Below are 23,558 nucleotides of genomic sequence, written 5' to 3'. Positions count from 1 at the left end.
CCCTCCCACACCCCTGTGGTAACCCAGACAGAATGGCACCACTTTGGAGGGTCTCTGTACAGAGCCCGCCAAAAGTGGAACAAAGGGCTCGACCTTTGGTTTAGGAGTCACAGAGACGAACACAGATGCCATTTTACAAACCGAGTTCTGGCAGAAAATACCATCCGATAAACTTATTTAAGATAAGTAGATCGGTGGTACGTTAGAGATTAACGAGAAACAGTATCAATCTCCAACAATGGGACGAGTCCCATAGGGTTATGTTCGGGGTCGAGTAGTTTCCACTGCCACCAGCCAAAACTCAATGAGGGGGGACGGGACAGTGCCCCCTCGAGTAACAGATCCAGGAGTAATCGAATTACCCCTACTAGTACGTCCACAATAAGATGGTTTGTACTAGTTCTGTTAGTAAATTTAGGTCTAGTAAAGCCAATGGTGACTTTACATGTCCGGGGAGACAGTAGTCAGTCCCTGGGTATGGAGTCTATGGTGGAGGTCCGCTAGGACGCCCCAGTGTTACGGCACGTAGGGTGCGGTGTAACACACATAGAAAAACATATGAGACCCTATGGAGTAAAAGACCCCATAGCCCATAGAACACATTGACATTCAAAGGAATTACACACATTCATGTCCAAGAGTGGGAGGAAAAGAGTCTCACTCTTGGCAGGATGGAAAAAAACAAACTCCAGAAATCCAGCAAAGCTGCTCGGGGACTCACTAGGTTAGGAAATTCAGCCTAAACAGAGAATTCTCCCTAACACTCGCCCCCCCCAGACTAAGGGACAGGAGGATTTAATCCACTCCTGGATGAATCTCATACCTCTCGTCGATGACATACATCCTAGAGAGACCATCAGCATTTTGGTGGTGACACCCTGACCTGTGCTCAATGGTGAAATCAAACCCTTGCAGGCAGATCGACCATCTCAATAGTTTTGGGTTTTCCCCTTTCATTTGCATTAACCATCTCAAGGGTTGGTGGTCAGTCTGAATGACAAAAGTAGAACCATACAAGTACGGCCTAAACTTCTTCAGAGCCCACACGATAGCAAAGCACTCTCTTTCGATTGTTGCCCACCTTGTTTCAGGATCCTTCAGCTTGCGGCTGATGAAGCAAACGGGGTGCTCCCTACCTTTCCCATCCAGTTGACTGAGTACGGCACCTATTCCTACATTTGAAGCATCTGTCTGCACAATGAAGTGTTGGCGGTAATCAGGAGCTCTGAGTACTGGGGCTTGGCAAAGAGCCTTTTTCAGGTTTTCAAAAGCCTGATTGCACTCCTCGTTCCATTTAACCTTTTTAGGAAATTTGGGCGAGGAGATGACATTCAGTGGAGAAGCTATGGTCCCATAGTTCTCTATGAAATTCCTGTAATACCCAGTGAGGCCTAGGAAGGCTCTCACCTGGGTTTGAGTAGTCGGTGTTGTCCAATTTTGCACAGCTTCAATTTTACTGAGCAAAGGCCTTATTTCTCCACCGCCTACCTCATGTCCAAGATAGACTACCTTACTCTGTCCAATTCGGCATTTGCTCGCCTTTATGGTCAGATTGGCTCATCCAAGAGCCTGCAAAACATCTCTCAGGTGGGTTACATGTTCTTCCCAGGAATTGCTGAACACTGCGATGTCATCCAAGTATGCCATGCAGAAGTCCTCCATCCCATTCAGAACCTGCTTTACCATCCGTTGAAACGTAGCAGGTGCATTCTTCAATCCGAAAGGCATTACCTTAAACTGGTATAAGCCAACGGGGGTAGAAAATGTAGTTTTCTCCTTGGCATGGTCTGTCAGGGCTATTTGCCAATAGCCTGACGTCAAGTCAAATGTGCTGAGGAACTTGGCGGCACCAAGTTTATCCACCAACTCATCTGTTCTTGGCAAAGGGTGGGCATCAGTCTTGGTGACTGCATTAAGAGCTCTATAATCCATGCAGAATCTAAGTTCTTTAGATCCAGCCTTTGGTACTAACACAACTGGGCTAGACCATGGACTAGTAGAGGGCTCTATTACCCCGAGATCGAGCATCTTGCTGACCTCACCTTTGATGTGGGTTCGTACGTTTTCTGACATGCTGTATCTTCTGCTTTTGACTGGCAGACAGTCACCAGTGAGTATGTCGTGCTGGCCCCAAGGGGTCAAGCCTGGTGAAAGCGAGAACAGAGAGGCAAATTTGCACTTGTCTTGTTGCTCGGGTGTCAGATTGGAGGAGAGATTTACTCCTTCAATTTTTTCGTCTAAAGGTAAGCCTCTGAGGAGATCCGGAAGAGCTTCACTCTCTTCTTCTTCCTCGGATGATGCTAGAAGCAACGCTCCTACATCAGGTCGTGAGACATACGCTTTAAGTCGGTTGGTGTGAAAGACTGTCGGAGCCTCCTTGGGATTGCCCAAGTCCACCAGATAGTTAACCTCTCCGAGTTTACCCACAACTCGGAAGGGTCCCATCCACTTATCTTGCAAGGCCCTCTGCCTTGTTGGGATCATAACGAGAACGAGCTGGTCTTGAGCGAACTCAACCATGTTAGCCTTTTGATCGTGCCAGTGCTTGACCAATGCTTGTCCAGCTTTCAAGTTATCGCTTGCTTCCGTCATCATGTGTAACATTCTCCTCCGGAGACCTATCACGTAGTCAGTCACTCTGACTGGCTTGGGGGAAGGAGCACTCTCCAACCCCTCCTTAATCAGGGCCAATGGACCTCTGACGGGATGACCATAGAGAAGTTCGAAGGGAGAATAACCTACTCCCTCCTGAGGGACTTCTCTATAAGCAAAGAGAAGGCATGGCAGTAGAAGGTCCCACTTACGCTTAAGGGGTTCCTCTAAATCACCTATCATGCTCTTCATGGTTCGGTTGAACCGTTCTACCAACCCATTGGTTTGTGGGTGGTAAGCTGTTGAGAACTTGTAAGTAGCTCCACAGGTTTTCCACATGGCTTTCATGTAGTTGGACATAAAGTTTGACCCCCTGTCAGAGATTACTTCCTTAGGAAACCCGACCCTAGTAAAAATACCAAGGAGGGTCTTAGCCACAGCCGGGGCTGTAACAGTCCTCATAGGAATTGCCTCAGGATACCTAGTAGCATGGTCTACTACAACAAGTATAAACCTGTTGCCTGAGGAGGTTGGAGGATCAAGGGGAACAACGATGTCAATCCCTACTCTCTCAAAGGGGACTCCCACAACTGGGAGAGGCACTAAAGGTGCCACATTCTTGGAGCCAACCTTACCAGAGGTCTGGCAGGTGTGGCAGCTCCTGCAGTGTTTTTCTACTTCGGCCCCCATCTTTGGCCAATAGAAGTAGAGAGAGAGCCTTTCCTTAGTCTTCTTGAAACTCAAGTGACCAGCCAAAGGAATCTCGTGGGCTAACTGCAAGAACTGTGGTCTGTTCTCTTGGGGTACTACAAGGAGTTTTTAGTCTCCAGGTGCAGACTCGGTCGGTTCACTGTAGAAGAGGCCATCTTCCCAGTGCTACCTGTATTTCCCAGGCTCTTGCCCTTCAGCCTGGGCTTCAGCCTGGTGGCGAAGACCTTCCAGAGTTGGACATTCCCTCTGTCCCTTACTGAAGGCTGCCCTGCTGGGTCCACCTTCTGCCAGTAAAGACTGCAGCTCAGGATGGTCAACAGGATCCAGATCTCCAATGAGTTCCTGGCCTTCCATTAGCTCTTCCTCAGAGTCTAATTCTACCACACAGGGTTGTACCTCCCTCTCAGCCTCGGCTGGAGGTGGAGTTACGGGTGTAACTTTGGACAACCGCGGGGAAGTCTGTGTTGGCTGCACTGGAATGCTGGCTGCTGGTTTCGGGGTAGAAGTCTTAGGTTTCCCTTTTGCTTCTGATTTCTTGGAGACAGCGGCCGACAATTCCAGTGGAGCAGGAGTAATTTCTTTCTTCATCATCTCCTGGAGAGTACCGCGCATGGTCCTCTCTCTTGCAGGTCTGGTTAGCTCCTGTAACCGTTTACTAGGAGGTCTGGGAGTATGCAATACAACTCCGAGAGTTTTCAAATCGTTACCCAACAGTACGCGTCCTGGTACCTCACTCTGTATGCTGACAGGTATCTTCACAGTCATGTCGTTACACTGGATGAGAACTGGTAATTGGGGAAGCATCTGCACAGGCCCTCCAGCTAACTTGGTGAGGCGTTTGGGTGCCTTAGCAACATCCTCAGCCTGAAAAAACGATTTATCCACCACAGTTATGCTGGCCCCAGTGTCCCTAATGGCAGGAGTCTCCTGACCATTCACCTGGACACTGTCCTTATAATACTCTTTAGTATTATTGGGGATAGAATTATAGACATCTAAATTCTGTTGTTCCCACAACCCCAGAGATACTAAAGAAACGCTGGCTGAGACTCCAATGGGTTCGTCAGCTAGCAGTAGAAAGTTTCCACTTGCCATTTGGACTTCCTCCTCTGGAGCGAAGGCTAAGGAGACAAGCTGGACCCCTGAAGGTTTACCCTTACATCTGGGATCTCCTTTCACGTGGTCAGTCGAGCCACAAACAAAGCATTTACCGAATGCTTTCTGGAATGGTGGCTTGTTCTGACCTTCTTCCGGTTTGGCACCAGAAGACACACTATTCTGCTGAGGTATTTCCTGGTGGCCAACCCTTCTGGTTTTGTTTGGGGCCTTCTTTGGAATGTGAGTTATTAGAATTCTCTTTTGAGTCTTTTTTAGGCTGTTTTCCCTCATCCTTTTTCTGAGTTGCCCCAGAATCCTTATGAGTAGCCCTGTTGGCAACCCACAAGTCAGCAGCCCTAGCTAGCTTCCGGTAATCCAATTCCTTCGAATCAGCCAAGTGCTGTCTGAGCTCAGGAGAACAGGCATCATAAATAGACTCCAACATAAAAAGATTCCTCATACCCTCATAAGTGTTCACTTTGTAACCCTTAATCCATCCCTCTAAGTTTTTCAACCCTTCACTCACCCAGGTAGCCCAAGGGGTACCATCATGCTTTTTGAGGGTTCTAAACCTCTTAAGATAGTGGGAAGGGGTCTTCCCGAATCTAGCTATTAAAGCTAGTTTCACACTTTCGTAATCCGTCTTATCCGCCTCCCCCAACTCCATTACCACCTCAGTCGCAACAGGAGGGAGCCTAGAGAACAACCAGGGAAGCAAAGCATTCCCGGTGATGTCCTGGAGCCCATGATTGTATTCAAACAGTTTCAACCAATCCAACACATCCAATCTCGGTTCATACATACCCACTAATTCCTTCGGCATCCGGGGTCTTTTGGGACTGGAGCTCCTAGAGGAACCAGAGGAGAGAGAAGCATTTTCCATAGACAACTTTTTCATCTCTAACTCGTGATTAAGTTCTGTTTCCCTGAGTCTTAACTCAGCTTGCTTCTGCTCAGCCTGGGCATTCATCCGTCTGAACTCGAGCTCTTGGTTTCGTTCAGATTGAGCCAAGAACCGTTTGTATTCTAGTTCGAGCTTCATTTTTTTCAAGTTCAAAATAAGCAGGGTTACGTGTGGGACCTGGTATGGGCCCCGTAGGCACAGCTGGTAAGGCAGGTAGAGGAGCAGGGGAGACAGTTTCGTTAGCCTCTCCGTCCTCGTCAGCCTCTTCATCGCTATCATCAGAATTACGATTCAGATCAACACCATCACTGTTACCTACATTTGCTGGAGAGATTGGTTCCTCTGAACCAGTACCCAGACTTTGGTTCGCCAGCAATCTCTCTATTAGTTCTAACTTCTTGCCTCTTACAGGAAGCTTCTCTTGCCTACAGAGAGCTCGCAGACTCTCAGTATTTTCACCTGACAAGGACTCTTGACTGTAAGTTTCCATCGTAGACATGTTTTTTGAAAGTTGCTTTTTGTGCAAAAATGTTTTGGTTAGTTATCCTACAGTGTCGAAAAGCACTCTAAACTGTATACTCGATACAAATCCCACCGCTGTACACCAGTGTTAGGCGGAAACCTGTGCAGTTCCCTCTGGGACCACTGCAAAAGATTTAGGACTACAGGTGTTTGGCGGTGAACCCACTTGGTAGCAGTCTGTACCACACAGATTCACTTGGTAGCTGTGGCTGAGCAGTCAGACTTCCCTCAAGAAGAGTTGAGCAGTATGTGGAGTATACAAAATAGGGCAATTCTTCCCAGCAAGACAAGCAAACACGCAACGAGGCTTAGTGTAAAGATATTAAGGTATTTATTTATAACGAAACATCTATGAAAAACACTAAGGCGAATTCACGGCAAACAAATCAAACACAATTACTCTACGAAGAAGAAACGATCAATCCCCCTAGCAATATTTCGACAAGTCTAGGTTCTACCGGCACCACTTATTTACAGACAGAGGTGTATACCTCAACCTAGATGACACTCTAATATTAGTTAGGACGGGAGAGAAAAAGATAGGCAGGTTACGAAATTAACACAGTTCAATACTTCACGGGCAAAATGTACGGTCAGAAGGCAAGAACCACAAGAGATCATAAAGTTCAGAGGCCAGGCCCACTCGGAGAGAGGCAAGGCGATATGTCCCAAAAAGTCTCTAGTGGAGATGCATTCAAGTCTTTGTAGCAAATTGTTTCGGCAGATTGAACCAGTTCAGAACAATAAATGAGAAAAGCTTGGAGGCGACCCAACGGAAAGGAGAGGATTAAGACACCTCACTCGAACCGATCGAAAGGGAAGCCAGGCGGACACGGTACCTTGTTGTGGAGGGCAGCTCCGGCGGGGGCAGTTGTTACTGGTGGTGGATGCACGTCGGGTCTTTGCCAAGAGTAGAGATGATCTGGTCATCGAAGAAAAGTGAAGTCCGGTGCACCACCAGGGAAGAGACCAGACGCGGAATGCTCCGTCACAAGGCACCACCTTTTGGTCGCGGTACAGGGGTAAGGGCTATCCGGTTGCCGCGGTGCTCTGCACGGGCAATTCGACCACTGCGTCCTGAGTCGAATAAAAAGCAAAGGGGACTGGTTGTTCCCACCAGTCAGGGGAAGAGTCTCTCCGGCAGGGAGATCTCCTCTGTCGTCGGGAAGTGGTGAGTCGGTTCCGCAGTGCTCCACCGGAGGTGTCGTCATGCAGGTCGGCTCAGCGTTACCCTCGTCGGATTCTTAGGTCCTGTGGCGACTTCTGAAGATCCAGTCCCAAAAGCCCTGCTTTTATGCAGAAAACCCCCATTCATTCAGCCTAGCTGTCAATCAACACATGCTAAGTGGTGAGCGGGAAGGCTCACCACTTGGGCCAATCACTCCAGAGTGCGACCAGAGTTGGCAAGGCAACTCGGTCCAGGGTGCCTAAACCCCCTCCCACACCCCTGTGGTAACCCAGACAGAATGGCACCACAGAGCCCGCCAAAAGGGGAACAAAGGGCTCGACCTTTGGTTTAGGAGTCACAGAGACAAACACAGACGCCATTTTACAAACCGAGTTCTGGCAGAAAATACCATCCGATAAACTTATTTAAGATAAGTAGATCGGTGGTACGTTAGAGATTAACGAGAAAAAGTATCAATCTCCAACAATGGGACGAATCCCATAGGGTTATGTTCGGGGTCGAACATAACAAATAGTTTCCACTGCCACCAGCCAAAACTCGACGAGGGGGGACGGGACAGTGCCCCCTCGAGTAACAGATCCAGGAGTAATCGAATTACCCCTACTAGTACGTCCACAATAAGATGGTTTGTACTAGGTCTGTTAGTAAATTTAGGTCTAGTAAAGCCATAGGTGACTTTACATGCCCAGGGAGACAGTAGTCAGTCCCCGGGTATGGAGTCTATGGTGGAGGTCCGCTAGGACGCCCCAGTGTTACGGCACGTAGGGTGCGGTGTAACACCCATAGAAAAACATATGAGACCCTATGGAGTAAATGACCCCATAGCCCATAGAACATGTCCAAGAGTGGGAGGAAAAGAGTCTCACTCTTGGCAGGGTGGAAAAAAACAAACTCCAGAAATCCAGCAAAGCTGCTGGGGGACTCACTAGGTTAGGAAATTCAGCCTAAACAGAGAATTCTCCCTAACACCCGCCCCCTCCAGTCCACCACCTGTATGTGCACTTACATTATCAGATTGCACTTGTTTTTCTCCTTCTACTCCCCCCCCCCTTCTCACCTTCTGTGTTGTCACACACTTGCACTAGTGGCAATGCCGTCATGCCTATTATGCTAGTTATTTTTGTTAGATCATTTGGAAACTTCAAGGCCTAAGAATGACTCTGTATACCCTTGTTCCCTTCCCACCTTGAAGCGCTTTGAAGCACTTCTCTTGTATATAAGCCCTTTACAAATAAACAATTACAATTACAAGTTTACTTTCATAACACAGCTGGGCACACAACTATCTCAACAAACATTGCCTAGAGATTTGACTGCACACCCGGTAAGATGTGCAAGTTGGGGCTCAGGAATCTGAAAAGTCCTAGATATGAAGGTAGGCAAAATGGGTCTATGCCACTTGATATGTTCCTGCTATAGACTCTCTTAGTTCTGCACAAGCATAATAGAGAGAATCAGGATGATACAAGAAACACAATTGTGGATGGAAAAAAGTACTAGTTCAATTCAATAACGTTCCTAGGGACCTCTGGATAAAGTGAGCATTGCATAGGGCCATGCGGCTAATCCTGATGCACTAGAAGTGCGCCAGATTTTAAACATGGATGACTACATCACGAAACTAGGGAAAATCGCCAAGATGAAGAGATTGACTGTTAATCTGTTAGGAAAGGATACCAAATGTAATGAAAACGGCAAGAGTAACCTAGAACTTTACTCTGCTATGGGATCTGGTACAGAAGATTAGAGCTCTCTTCTAGGATCAGGTGGGAGCTGGATAATGTAGAATCAAGAGAGGCGCTCTTCAGAGATACAAGGCGATCCACTTGCTTCAGTATTAGGAACATTTATCTAAAATGTCTTATTTAGATTGTCCGTTTTATGAAATCTCCCAGGTATTTTGAAAGAATGTTAAAAGTGTGAAAATGGAATTAAAATGATACTTATAAGAAAGAGTTTGGTGCATGTAAACAATTACTGTGTCACACACACACACACACACACACACACGTGCTTTGATAATAATCTGACCTCTCGAAATAATTATTCAATTGAAATGTACTTTTTTTTTAAAGAACAAAGTTAAATGCTGCTTCAGGGCGCAAAAAAAAAATATATAAAACAGGAACAACGTTTTGTTAATATATGCTCATATAGGGTATAGCTTTTGATTATAGATTTTCAACTTGATGTGATTTACTTTTCTCCATGACCAAAAAAAAATGGATAGCAATAGGATGCTAATATGCCTTTCAAGACAGCTAAAATTTGTGCACATGAAGTACAATCAACGCATTTAGTATTCAATACCACATATTAATTAAAAATGTGAATATTGCAAATAAAGCAGATTCAGCAAAAGGGCAATCAAAGTGGTTAGTGTTTCCTTTGAGATATCTCAATTGTGTCTTTTCAGATTTCCAAAGGCTCCTCCACTTTTGAAATGATAAATAATTAATAGTCAAATCTGCTCCTATTTCTTAATTGTCAACCGTTTGACCAGTGTGTTACGTGAATGGTATATAAGATTGCTCGATCCCAAGAGAAGAGTGATAATGATGATGACTGCAATATCTCTGGCGACGGTATGAGCAGAGACAGTAAGCTTTTAAGTGACAACGATTATATACATTCCAAAGAGAAGCGGTTGCATTACTGATGGAACTGCATGTAATTCTTTTAATGGGACATCGTTGTTTGTCTCACGCTACTAAATCAAGGATGACACCAGGCGTGTCCTGTTCGAGCTGCCCTAGAAAAGAGTCGACACTTGAGATAGTGAAACAACATGTTAGCCCTATTTTATATTTAACAGTGTGCTTAGAAGCAAACAAGTAGTTCATGAATTCCAGATGAGTATATTGTTTATAATGCCCCAAAAGTTCCCATGTTATGTGTTTGCACCTGTGTTATATCGTAAAGAAGCAATCAGTCTGCAACGTCTACTTTTATGGGATATTTATAACATCTTATTTCTCTGATTCCCTCCGCTTCCTCACCAATCTTGTGTAGAGAAAGTATGCTGTGCTGCTGTGTGGGAATCCTGCACTAAAACTCCACATCCGACGTTTAGTGTGTGGTTGCATATTTTTATTCCTGAGCCAAGAACAAAGTAGGCACAATCTGTAGAAATGAATAAAGCAGTAACAGCTGCGTTGTTTGAGGGCTTGCCTCACCACACAATGCAGTGAAAGGCATGGAAACCCAGGCTTATCTTGGGTTCCTATGCCTTTCAACTCATTGTACGGTGATTCTTCAATCTATCTGTACCATGTCTACGGACTGATCAGAATTCGGGTGAAAGAGCACAATCGAGTCAACTTGCAATTGGTTGTGTTCTTTCGCCCAGATTAAACTCACCAATACATGTATTCATTCGTTTTAATGGCATCAACTTAATGTACACAACACTTTATTGGCCAGCTTAAAAAATATTGATTTATTTCAAATTCATATAATTTGTGTCTGTTAATGCAGCCTTGAAATGATGTTGACCACTTCTTTTTGCATGACAGGTGTGCTGAAGGTGTGGGGGCTCTTCAGCCTGGCCCTTTATGAATACGTAGGAATTAAGGCCGAGCCAAGCACACAGATGTGCTGTAGTGAAAATTAGTAGCTTGTTTTGATGAACAGGTCCTGATAGCTTCAGAAGTCCTTCATCTCTTGAACCTCATGGAGCCTTTAACAACCCACTGGCATTATTATTTTACATTTCCACAGCTGTTGATGGGATTGAATTGTAAAACTGAACAGATACACTCATGCAATGTATGACCATTATTTACTGGGTATTGCAAGGCTAATAGGGACCAGTTGTGTTCCTGGTTTGACAAGGGGGAATTGAAGGCAACGATAGGAAAACCATGTGCATGACCACAGCTATATCGGGATCAGGGATGCTCTCAGACATGCTGACCCAACCCTTTGCCAGTGGCAAAACCGGCATTTTTAGTTCCAAGCAAATCCACTTAAGGCTATATACAGAGTACTTCTAATAACAATTGAACAGAAAAAAGCCACGAGAATAGGAAGTATCAATAATGATCACTCTGATCATTGCCTTCAATGTGGTCTTTTTCAAACAAAGTACAGCAAATGAAAGAATAATGCACATACGTGATCAGACTCACCAAGAATCAGGGAACCTGACAGATGCTTAACTTGAAGATCTTTTTGAGGCAAATGCCAATTTAGCAGTTCACAAATATATGAATAAATCCCACATGTATGAACAAAACCTACATTTTTAGCGAAAAGTTTATGCAGATTATGTTTGCACTTCTAACCCACTTAATAAAGATGCAGGGGCCTAAAACTCTCCACACTCCTGCTTTTCAGTTGGCATTGTTGGTGGGTGGTGCGTCAGGCATTGATATGTACTCGCCTACGTCTCCTAGCTTTGTGTATAACAGGCATGTTGACATTACCACTATGATAATTATTTGAGACAGCCAATTCATGATGTCAAACATTTAGAACATCTCTTTAAAAAATATTCAGTGGAAAAACGTTGTTAAAGGGATGTTATCGTTAAAAGTAAAACCAAAACACATCAGAAATACGCCAGTTATGGCAAGCTAAGCAACCATAACTCATGCCACATCCGTGCACTGCTAAGACTAACACCCAGGACATCAAAGATGACATCACAAATCTCATTGATGAAATCACGAATGACATCACAAATATGGGCATTTGTTTTTGTTCACTGATATATCCTAGGCCAAGTGGTTTTGTTCACCCACAGTCAGAATATTAAAATTCAAAAAGTCCCATATATCTCAACATTAAACTTGTATATTTTTAAACTACTTTCCTTAGGTTTTTATCTCAGCTCATGGTGCACATACATGGGGAAATAAGCAGGTTTCAAACACACAATTCCTGTATGTTATTAACATTTTCTGGTGATGCCGTTTCTTTCTTCCCTACATTAGTTTCCCTGTATGTGCCTCTGATTTGTATGCATTGTGAGTCTTCATATGCATTGTTTGAACTAACACAAATGTGTAGTAAGTCTTGCATTGTTAGCTAGTTATTACATGTTTAACATTACTGAAAACTCTGAGAAGGTAGAATGTATTATTTTAATATCCAAAATTACAAGATTATAAATATTGTACTTCTATGGTACATGCTGCAGCCATTTCCTATGTGTATGCATGATTATGTTCCTGTATTAACAACAGCACTCCAATATAATGTCTTGTTTAGATGAGTGAATTCTTTAATAGATTAAGTAGTTCATGATAGGTCTCCTGATCACCCTTGACATCTTGTTACCAACATTATAAACACAACCCCTTGTAGGGACTTTTCATCAGCATTAATTTCATATATGATGTCATCAGTGATGTCATAAATGACATTTGTGATGTCATCTTTGATATCCTGGGTGTTAGTGTTAGCAGTGTACGTAGATGGGGTGAGTTATGGTTGCTTAGCTTACCATAACTGGCAAATTTCAGAGGTTTTTTAGTTTTACTTATAACCATAACATCCCATTGACAAAGTTTTTTCACTGAATTTCAATAGTTAACAAAGTCTATAATGTATGTCCTTAATGCCAACGCTTGCAAGCTGTCGTCAATTCAACGCAACAATGTTGAGAAAAGAAATGCATCCTATATTGCATATCAGCTCCAAAGACAAACTAGAAGTGCACGGCATGACACTTCCTATGTGTCAACAAGCAACAACTCAACTATAATGCTTGGAAAAATGTATCTCCAACAAAGTCGTATTGGAGAAAATATTAACTTTGCGTCTAAACTGCAGAGTAATTTTAAAATATAACCTTGACCTGTTACAAAGTTTAGTCAATGGAGCCATTGGTACACTTGTTGGCTTCTAGACATATCCGCATGACAACAACATTTAGGGTGTCAATATCCACTTTGACAAACTTTCAGAGGCTAAGCAAATTGTCCAAAAATAGGACGTTTCCTTCTTTTCAAAGACATATATGCACTCAGAGAGCAATTTTCTCTGACACTTGCATATGTTTCACTATTCACAAATCACAAGGTCTAACCCTAGATCAAGCATTGATTGACATTGACAGCACGATCTTTAAAGAAGGTATGAGTTATGTAGCACTTTGATGCAAACAGAGTCAATGCTGACATTTGTTGCATCCCGGAATAGAACAGGGAAAGGGCACTATACAACCCAACATAAATATGTACCCTGTCCCTCAAAAACAGAAACCTTTTAAAAGGCACATAATAGAAACAGAAGCTATAGCAGGTTTCCCAACATTACCACTAAAAAAACAACAGCCAACTCCTACATCAAACAAAACAACCACAAAACTATCTAGTACAAAGTCAAGTTCACATCCATCGGAAAAGAAAGTCACAAATGTCTCTTAGAACTCTCTGTTCCATTTAAATGATGCTGGTACATCTGGCTTCCCCATTCCCATTGATCCCTTTTTCAACCTACAGAAGCAGCCCCATATCATCTTTTTTCCACTCCCCTGCCCTTCCTAGCCCTTCTTTCTACCACCAAATGACCAAAGATGTGTTTTCCAGATTTTGTTCCCCACCGAGCTGTCTGCGGTGTGCTACAACTGCCCATGGATCCAACATGGCTGGTGTTTCTCAAAAATCTGACACACCTCACAGTTTTCACCACCCAATCAGTGAGTGCGTCCAATGTCTGCAGACATCACGTCAGACCAAGGCCCAATCGGAGGCCCATCTGCAGACCGAACAGGGAAGTGAGTCTGTGGACTAAACCCAGAAATCACTAATGTTTTTTGACCTATTTTTTGGTTGTTTTAAAAAACTACTGGACGGATTTACACCAAATGAACAAAAGCATATTCCTGGGCACAAACCGCCACTCCTGTGGCAAATTTGGTGAAAATCCATCAGGCTGAAGATGTGAGCAACATTTGTATTCCATTGCGTCTATGGGAAAAAAAACACATATTTTGGGACCCCCTATAACTTTGGCCCCCCCTTGATTAAACCTCACCAATCTTTACAAGATCGATTTGACGGGGCCATATACTCTATTTGCAAGGTTCTATGAGGATTCGTCCAGGGCTTTTGATCAACTTAACCATAAGTACAGGGCCATTTCCGCTAGCCCTGTAATGTCTTTATTAGCACATAGTTACTAATAAAGACGTATCTTGGAAAGAGCTCTATACCTTCCACTGCCAGCATGCAAATTGGTCTCTATAATACCATATTTGAACATCTCCTTTCTGTTTGGGGGCTGAAAGAGTGGGGTTCGAGTCAAAATATTGCATTTTGAATCCTATCAAAACCAAGGTGCATTTACTACTTATATTTATTGAAGCTCTCCCACATTGTACTAAGCACAATGATTGGGAGAAGAGCTGATTTCACTAATTCTACTAATCTGTTATTATGCTCCCATAATTTACATTCATGCTAAATTTTTGAGGTATAATATATTGGTAAAATAGTGTTGTAGCATTACAAAATATATGATGTAGGAAAAGATTGAAGCAAACATGTGTTGGGTAAGTCCCGATCCAAGGTTTAAACATCAATCCACAAGAGCCAAAAATTAATTCACAAGCTATGAGAAAAACAAAAATGTATTATAACTGCTTAGGGAGGGGAAAACCTAAAAAGACGGTCAAATGCATTGAAAAACATGACCAGTTTTATAGTATTTTACAGAAAGGAAAAGGCAACAAATCTTACAAGTCTCTTACATTTTCCAGGCTTCTGATTCGCCCCATCATCTGTAATCATAAGTGTGTCTATACATTTCCTAACTCTATTTGTTGAATCTAACCACGTGTCTCAATCAGCATAGCAAAAGATTGACTCATTAGCATTTAGCTCATCGCCGTTTGCAGGCATTTTAATTGGCTAGTTATATTTAAACAAGTATCAGCTGAACACAGCTTGCAATTGGTTGCTTCACAAGTAGTATGAGTGGAGTGAATTATTATGTACATTTTGACCAATCATTTGTGAGATGTGACCGTGTGACATTATTATAATTATAACTTAACATCCTAAGCGGTTTGGCACCATCTTACCGTTTCCATCATTTGTGAACCATTTGTCTGTGATACACTTTGCAACTCGTCGTTGGAAGTGTGGCTGGCATCTCTTCCATTTCCCATGAGATCATCTATCCCGTTTTTGAGCTTTGACATTTGAACTTAGCTGCGTTCGAACTTCATTTTATTACGAAGACAAAGATATGTGTATGAATTTACATGCTTATATGTGTGTGTATCTATATAATTTGTGACTTCATGAAGTTATAGTGTCTTTATTTCTATTATATACATACTGTGAGAGTTATGTATGTGCTTCTGGAAATTAAATCTATTATTCCTAATGAATCCTATTCCATGTGCAATAGCTTTTTGCATGTATGTCTTCCTCATACATGGAGCCTTATTAATGTGCTTTATCATATAGAGGGCAGTGTTGTACCATATTCATTCCACCTCAATGGACATATCATCTACTAGTCACTGCTTTGCTTGCACAGGCTTTTGACCTTCATGGTATTATATTTTGACATACTGCTCAGGAACACAATTTGTTATATATCCTTTAAAAATTTCCCTGGGAACTTAACTTGACCAATGTGCTTTGACCAATCAGCATGCAGTGTTCTGTCTTTTTAGTAATGTGGTCTGCTATCTCTTTGTTTCTCTTCGCTGACCTCACTACCATATCTTGAGCTTGGGAACTGGTTTGCCTCCTGTGGTTTTAGCCAATCACTGTGTGGCATTTAACAGTGTGATCTCGAAGGTTACAGTTAAAATATGCATTTGCTTCCTTACAAAAGCTTGGTTAATATGTTCTGCTGTTGGGGTGAGGATTGTCATTCTTAAGTCATGGTTAACTAGATTGATAGGCCTCCATGTATTGTATACTCAGCTTAATATGAAAGTCTTCTGTCATTCATTATTACTGTTAATATGGCTAATGTTTTCCTAATCAATATTAAGAGGGTAATTCATAGAATTCAGCGCACAAGTGGCGCACACAGCTAGCACACAGTGTGCGCGTGTGAATTTCTGCGCCAGCCGCGTGCGCTAAAATCCATTTCCGCGCACATCGTATTCATGGATTTTATTTTCCAAAACCAGCTGTGGCGCAGAGTGGCGCAGCGACCCTGCAGCAGCGCCAGTTACGCCCCAACCCCTCTCTGTGCGCCATGCACAGCCACAAATCCCGTACATGGCACACAGGCCCCCAACCACGAAAACGCTTGTAAAACTCCCTGTGCTCCCCTCCGAATACACGTACCCCGCTGCACGGGAAGTGTCACACGCGATTGGAGCGGGGTACGTGTATAACAGGGGTTTGCGGGAAGTTTCACACACGAAATGCCCTGTGCGAGTGGGGTACGTGTATTCCTGGGGTGCGCAGGAAGTGTCACACGCGATAGGCCCTGTGCCAGTGGGGTACGTGTATTCCTGGGGTGTGCGTGAAGCTCCACACGCGAAATGCCCTGTGCGAGTGGGGTACGTGTATTCCTGGGGTTCGCGGGAAGTTTCACAAGCGATTGGAGCAGGATACATGTATAACAGGGGTTTGCGGGAAGTTTCACATGCAAAATGCCCTGTGTGAGTGGGGTATGTGTATTCCTATGGTGCGTGGGAAGTTTCACACGCAATAGGCCCTGTGCCAGTGGGGTACGTGTATTCCTGGGGTGCGCCTGAAGTTTCACACGCAAAATGCCCTGTGCGAGTGGGGTACATGTATTCCTGGGGTGCGCGGGAAGTTTCACACGCGATTGGAGAGGGGAACGTGTATAACAGGGGTTCGCGGGAAGTTTCACACGCGAATGCCCTGTGCAAGTGGGGTACGTGTATTCCTGGGATGCGCGGGAAGTTTCACACGCGATAGGCCCTGTGCCAGTGGGGTACGTGTATTCCTGGGGTGCGCGTGAAGTTTCACACGGTAAAAGCCCTGTGCGAGTGAGGTATGTGTATTCCTGGGGTGCGCGGGAAGTTTCACATGCGATTGGAGAGGGGAACGTGTATAAGAGGGGTTCGCGGGAAGTTTCACACGCAAAATGCCCTGTTCGAGTGGGGTACGTGTATTCCTGGGGTACACGGGAAGATTCACACGCGATAGGCCCTGTGCCAGTGGGGTACGTGTATTCCTGGGGTGCGCGTGAAGTTTCACATGCGAAATTCCCTGTGCGAGTGGGGTACGTGTATTCCTGGGGTGCGCGGGAATTTTCACACGCGATTGGAGAGGGGAACGTATATAACAGGGGTTCGCGGTAAGTTTCACATGCGAAATGCTCTGTGCGAGTGGGGTACGTGTATTCCTGGGGTGCGCAGGAAGTTTCACACGCGATTTTGCTGTCAGAGCGGGGTACGTGATTTTTGGGGGTTTTCGGGGAGTCCTACACGTGAATTGGCAGTGTGGGTCCTCCCAGGTGTTCCCTCTACACCTTCCATGGCCCCTGCAGGCAGCCCACACCACAGGGGACTACCCTGCACCCCTGGTCATGTCCTGCAGGCAGCCCATCCACCATGGGCATGCCCCCCAGCCAAGCCACATGTCACCTTGCACTAGTGATCACCAACTCATGTTCCCCAGCACCCCCACCCCCCAGCAGTCAGGGGCACCTGCCAGCAGGCCCCCACTCATGTCCCACACATGTCCCCCAGCACCCCCACCCCCCAGCAGTCAGGGGCACCTGCCAGCAGGCCCCCACTCATGTCCCCCAGCACCCCCACCCCCCAGCAGCCAGGGGCACCTGCCAGCAGGCCCCCACACATGTTCCCCAGCACCCCCACCCCCCAGCAGTCAGGGGCACCTGCCAGCAGGCCCCCACACATGTCCCCCAGCACCCCCACCCTCCAGCAGTCAGGGGCACCTACCAGCAGGCCCCCACACATGTCCCCCAGCACCCCCACCCCCCAGCAGTCAGGGGCACCTGCCAGCAGGCCCCACTCATCTCCCACACATGTCCCCCAGCACCCCCACCCCCAGCAGTCAGGGGCACCTTCCAGCAGGCCCCCACTCATGTCCCACACATGTCCCCCAGCACCCCCACCCCCAGCAGTCAGGGGCACCTGCCAGCAGGCCCCCACTCATGTCCCCCAGCACCCCCACCCACCAAAAGTCAGGGGCACCTGCCAGCAGGCCCCCACACATGTTCCCCTGCACCCCCACCCCCCAGCATTCAGGGGCACCTGCCAGCAGGCCCCCACTCATGTCCCACACATGTCTCCTAGCACCCCCACCCCCCAGCAGTCAGGGGCACCTGCCATCAGGCCCCCACTCATGTCCCCCAGCCCCCACGTCATGACGATCCTCCATCATGAGCCTCATGGCTACCCACACCACACCCCACGCCACCCCTCTACACCTTCCATGGCCCCTGCAGGCAGCCCACACCACAGGGGACTACCATGCACCCCTGGTCATGTCCTGCAGGCAGCCCATCCACCATGGGCATGCCCCCCAGCCAAGCCACATGTCACCTTGCACTAGTGATCACCAACTCATGTTCCCCAGCACCCCCACCAGTCAGGGGCACCTGCCAGCAGGCCCCCATTCATGTCCCACACATGTCCCCCAATACCCCCACCCCCCAGCAGTCAGGGGCACCTGCCAGCAGGCCCCCACTCATGTCCCCCAGCACCCCCACCCCCCAGCAGCCAGAGGCACCTGCCAGCAGGCCCCCACACATGTTCCCCAGCACCACCACCCCCCAGCTGTCAGGGGCACCTGCCAGCAGGCCCCCACACATGTCCCCCAGCACCCTCACCCTCCAGCTGTAAGGGGCACCTACCAGCAGGCCCCCACACATGTCCCCCAGCACCCCCACCCCCCAGCAGTCAGGGGCACCTGCCAGCAGGCCCCCACTCATGTCCCACACATGTCCCCCAGCACCCCCACCCCCAGCAGTCAGGGGCACCTGCCAGCAGGCCCCCACTCATGTCCCACACATGTCCCCCAGCACCCCCACCCCCAGCAGTCAGGGGCACCTGCCAGCAGGCCCCCATTCATGTCCCACACATGTCCCCCAATACCCCCACCCCCCAGCAGTCAGGGGCACCTGCCAGCAGGCCCCCACTCATGTCCCCCAGCACCCCCACCCCCCAGCAGCCAGAGGCACCTGCCAGCAGGCCCCCACACATGTTCCCCAGCACCACCACCCCCCAGCTGTCAGGGGCACCTGCCAGCAGGCCCCCACACATGTCCCCCAGCACCCTCACCCTCCAGCTGTCAGGGGCACCTACCAGCAGGCCCCCACACATGTCCCCCAGCACCCCCAACCCCCAGCAGTCAGGGGCACCTGCCGGCAGGCCCCCACTCATGTCCCACACATGTCCCCCAGCACCCCCACCCCCAGCAGTCAGGGGCACCTGCCAGCAGGCCCCCACTCATGTCCCACACATGTCCCCCAGCACCCCCACCCCCAGCAGTCAGGGGCACCTGCCAGCAGGCCCCCACTCATGTCCCCCAGCACCCCCACCCACCAGCAGTCAGGGGCACCTGCCAGCAGGCCCCCACACATGTTCCCCTGCACCCCCACCCCCCAACATTCAGGGGCACCTGCCAGCAGGCCCCCACTCATGCCCCACACATGTCTCCTAGCACCCCCACCCCCCAGCAGTCAGGGGCACCTGCCATCAGGCCCCTACTCATGTCCCCCAGCACCCACGTCATGACGATCCTTCATCATGAGCCTCATGGCTACCCACACCACACCCCACGCCACCCCAGCCCAAAGACCCAAACAAGTATTGCATGCACCCACAGAGAAATGGCCATTACATGATACAACCCGAATGGCAAGTATGCACATGAACACATGTCCGTCACACACACACAATGGGTGCAAGTGGGTGCAAATGGGTGCAAGTGAATGTGAAAACCCATATCATGACATGCATGAAACCAATGAGAGAATACCACACATCGAAGTATGAAACAAAAATGTATTGAACACAACATGAATGTAATGAAAAAAAAATTCAATAATGGGAATAAGAAATAAAATGCAGCATGTCCGGAAAAAAATAAAAAATATGAAATCAGAATCCAAAGAACTCCAAATAAAAATGTGTCCAAAGTCTCAGTCCAACAAAGCAAATCCAAGCGAAAAAAAATATATGAAATCCATTGCGCCATGGTGAAATTAAAATAAAAACGAGAAACATCCACTGTTCAACTATATACAAATCACCAATCCAGGGTCCATGAGCCCAACAAATGAAATGAAACCGACAAAAAAGACCTACCTAATAATGAACTATATACAAAAATGTGGTGCATTGTCCAAGCGGCCCAAAATAAAAAAAAAACAGAAAGGAAACCTAACACTATCTAACTATTTACAAAGGCAGCGGGATATTCCGACGGCTCACTTATTGATGTCCCGGGCCAGGGCATCATCGAACTCCCGCTCAATGTCCTGGAGGCGGTCCTCTTCCATGGCCCCGAGGGTTCGCAGGGACGATGACATGTTCACCTCCAACTCCCTGCAAATTGCCTCGAGGCACTCGGCCTGCCTCAGGGCCCTCCGCATGGAGTTCTAAGCCCTGACCATTGTGAGCCATGCCTCTTCCGCCCGCTGCTGCTCCACATCTATGGCGTGGCCCAACCGCTGCCACACGGAAGACACTTGAAATCCGGGTTCCTCCTGCCCTATGGCTGATGCCTGCCCCTCCGATGTTGAAGGCCCCGAGCCATCACTGCTCCCACCATGTTGCTGCTGCTTTGCCTGTGCCTGTGCCTGCGCCCTGGCTCTTGCTGCCTGCCTCCTCCAGCTGGGGTGCAGTTGTCGTGGTGGCCACCCCTGCTGGACTTGACTCCCGACTGTGGGAGGGATGTGTCCTCCACCAGCCTGGCCGCTGGGTCAGGGGCAGCTCCGCAGGGTACCCAGGAGACACATGGGTGGGAAGATGGCATGGAGGACGACTGGTGCGTTGGGGGTTCAGGTGAGGAGGGGGTTGCAAGAAGGTCCAGCACACAGAGGAATCCAGCACCGGTGACCCGTCCCAGTAGGTCAACGTGGTCAAAGAGGCATGCGAGACGGTGTGCAGTCTCTCCATGAAAAGACTGCAGGTCACCTCGCATGCCCCGTTGACACAACGCTATCCCACGCAGGACAGGCTCAACACGGTCCCGGATAGCCACGTCCGCAGGGAGAGGAAGGCCAGTTGTCGTGTGCTCATCCCCTCCCTTAAAACGGGTTTGTACGTAGGCATCCCTGCTGGTGCCAGATGATGCAGTGACAGGATCAGGGACAGGATTACACACAGGCACCTCCACGGCGGCCTGTGCTGCCTCCTGTCCCTGCCCCTGCACTGCACCACTAGCACCAGTGGAATCCCCACCTCCAGACCCCGTGTGTGTCCCTTCCGCAGCCTCCTCCTCCACCAAACCCACCACCAATCTGGATGACTCCGTGCCATCTTCCTCCGTTGAACCATGTGGGGTCTCAGCTGCCCCTTCAGCTGCTGAGGAGTCCACCTCTGACCTCTGCCTCTTGGACCTACCCTCGGAAGCTGCGGCCTGGGACGCGGCACCAGACTCCTCACTCCCCGACGAGATGACAATCTGGGAGGGGAGCCGGGCCTTATGCCACCGACTGGTGGTGCGATCCCTGCCGCTGTGCTCCACAGCACCCTCTCCGCCCTCTTCATCAGTTGACGCTGCAGACAGGGAGAGATAAAACACAGACATCAGGGCACTGTACAATGGACTGATACACACATGACAGTTGCACATGAGTGGCAGTGTCAAACTTCAGACATGGCATCACACTCCACGACACACATGTCATTTCAACTCACACACATGAGCATTTCCCCAGCAATATTGCACCAGGCAGCAACATCCATACACATACAACTGCATGAACAGCCAAAGGTGAGCCTGACATCACATGAAACACAGGGAGTGCACTAGACATGCACACACACCACCACACTTACATGCATGTCTACATCTCCTCCAACTGTTGCAGTGATGCGATCGCCATACATGTCACATCTTTCATTCAGCCTACTACATATCAGTGTCACGTGCATGCATGTTGCATCACAGTTGCACACTTGTCAAATACACACACATGCACATGTACACAGTGCAGATACATGCAGCAGGAACCACCATCCATGTGTGACACCCCAACCATGCCAACGTACATACACAGAAATTCAAACATGTGATATGATATGATATGATATGATTGTTTATTTATATAGCACCTATACACAGAAGTGTTTCAAAGCGCTTCAAGGAGGGAGGGAACATAGGAAATACAGTACATTCAGTAAAGTCCTTGAGCAATATAGAATGTGGAAAATAACTACCGTAATAGGCCTGACGACATTTCTGATAGTGCAAGTGCCAAAAAACAAGTAGGGTAGGAGGGAATGGAAAAGGAGAACAAAGCAAGCTTTAACATTACTATGTCTGTCGACAATTTACGCAGTGCAGGAGGAATACAAGAGGAGGGTAGGGAGGGGAGGGCAGGGATAGAGGGGGAGAGGAGGGACAAGACAACTGCTGAGCCAAATTCATCAGATAAATTTAGAAACAGGGGAGGGGGATGGAGAACAAAGGGTAAAAGGGGGGACAGACAAGCTACTATCATCGGGCGAGGAACAGATGATAGGAGTAAGTGCAAGGAGGGAAGACCTCGAGGAAGTGTATAGGTCCCCAGAGGAGGGGGAGATGCAGGCAAGTGAGAGTAGGAAGTAGAGTGGGAAGTAGAAGAGGAAGGGTTTGAGGTGCATAGTACAGGGTAGGCACCTCAAGAGCGTGCGTAGGGTCAGCGCAGAGCAGGGGTAGGAAGGTCACGAAGGTCCGGAGGCAGGGGCAAGAAGTGGACAAGCAAATGGCAATGTCAGGCCGTAACGGGACCAAGTCTCGACAGAGGCGGGCACGCTTAGGCATTTGAGGAATGAGAAGAGAGAGGGAGGAAGACGATCAGCGGGAGAGGGAATGGGGTAAGGGACGAGAAGGGGGCGTGGGGGAGAGAGGTGGAAGGGTCAGAGTAGGTGTACAAGGCACAAAGTATGCAGAAGTGGGCAATCAAGGTAAGTTAGAACAGTGAATGCAACATAGGAACATGCATAGATAATGGATCAAGCATATGCAGTGCGTTTGTTTAGAGGATGGGTGAAACATGAATGAGGTACGGGTAAATCCCCCAATGCAATGGAGGGCAGATGTGAGGTATACAAAATTAGTGCAAAGACCACTACAGGCAATATTAACAGTGTTAAGTTACAAAGATTCCACTGCGGTGGAATTAGAGACTGTAGATGACCAGCAAATGAAGATGATGGCATGCAAAATAAAAAAAATAAAAAAATAATTTAAAAAAAAAAAGAAAAAAAAAAAAAAGTGCCCACACCTGCATTTGCACAGAATGCTTACCAACACATACACCATCGATGTGTCTCACACCTAAGAGGATTCACATGTGGCAGCCTCATGCCCCTGTTCATACACATCCCTACATGGCCCTACGAAAACACATGTGCAACCGGCACACTACTGGCATACCCCCACACGCACAGCATCCAATCAGTATGCATGT

This window comes from Ambystoma mexicanum, chromosome 6q (assembly GCF_040938575.1).
Source record: "Ambystoma mexicanum isolate Mex_15411 chromosome 6q, UKY_AmexF1_1, whole genome shotgun sequence".
Lineage (NCBI taxonomy): Eukaryota > Metazoa > Chordata > Amphibia > Caudata > Ambystomatidae > Ambystoma > Ambystoma mexicanum.
Note: the sequence above shows the minus strand (reverse complement) of the source record.